Source organism: Physeter macrocephalus, chromosome 4 (assembly GCF_002837175.3).
Source record: "Physeter macrocephalus isolate SW-GA chromosome 4, ASM283717v5, whole genome shotgun sequence".
NCBI lineage: Eukaryota > Metazoa > Chordata > Mammalia > Artiodactyla > Physeteridae > Physeter > Physeter macrocephalus.
In genome coordinates, this window is record NC_041217.1 from 57580369 (window position 1) to 57581239 (window position 871).

Sequence of the window (871 nt, forward strand, 5' to 3'; positions counted from 1 at the left end):
ATAGCTTTTTTTTTTTTTTTTTGCGGTACACGGGCCTTTCACTGTTGTGGCCTCTCCCATTGCAGAGCACAGGCTCCGGACACGCAGGCCCAGCTGCCATGGCTCACGGGCCCAGCCGCTCCGCGGCATGTGGGATCTTCCCGGACCGGGGCACGAACTCGTGTCCTCTGCATCGGCAGGCGGATTCTCAACCACGGCGCCACCAGGGAAGCCCTAACAGTGCATCTTTAAAATTTTTTTTCTTTTTAAAATCTAAGGAGTTGCCAACAAACAAATGAAATGATGCTCAACATCACTAATCATCAGAGAAATGCAAATCAAAACTACAATGAGGTAGCACCTCACACTGGTCAGAATGGCCATCATCAAAAAATCTACAAATAGTAAATGCTGGAGAGGGTGTGGAGAAAAGGGAACCCTCTTGCACTGTTGGTAGGAATGTAAATTGATATAGCCACTATGGAAAACAGTACCGAGGTTCTTTAAAAAGCTAAAAATAGAAATACGATACGACCCAGCAATCCCACTACTGGGCATATACACTGAGAAAACCATAATTCAAAAAGAGACATGTACCACAATGTTCACTGCAGCTCTATTTACAATAGCCAGGACATGGAAGCAACCTAAGTGTCCATTGACAGATGAATGGATAAAGAAGACGTGGTACATATATGCAATGGAATATTACTCAGCCATAAAAAGAAATGAAATTGAGTTATTTGCAGTGAGGTGGATGGACCTAGAGACTGTCATACAGAGTGAAGCAAGTCAAAGAAAAACAAATACTGTATGCTAACACATATATATGGAATCTAAAAAAAAAAATGGTTCTGAAGAACCTAGGGGCAGGACAGGAATAAAGATGCAG

At 42.8% G+C, this 871-nt stretch overlaps 1 protein-coding gene across 1 annotated transcript in view; it reads right to left on the minus strand.

The window, feature by feature from the left end:
- Positions 1-871, minus strand: part of KMO (kynurenine 3-monooxygenase) — a 55205-nt gene that overhangs the window by 33536 nt on the left and 20798 nt on the right.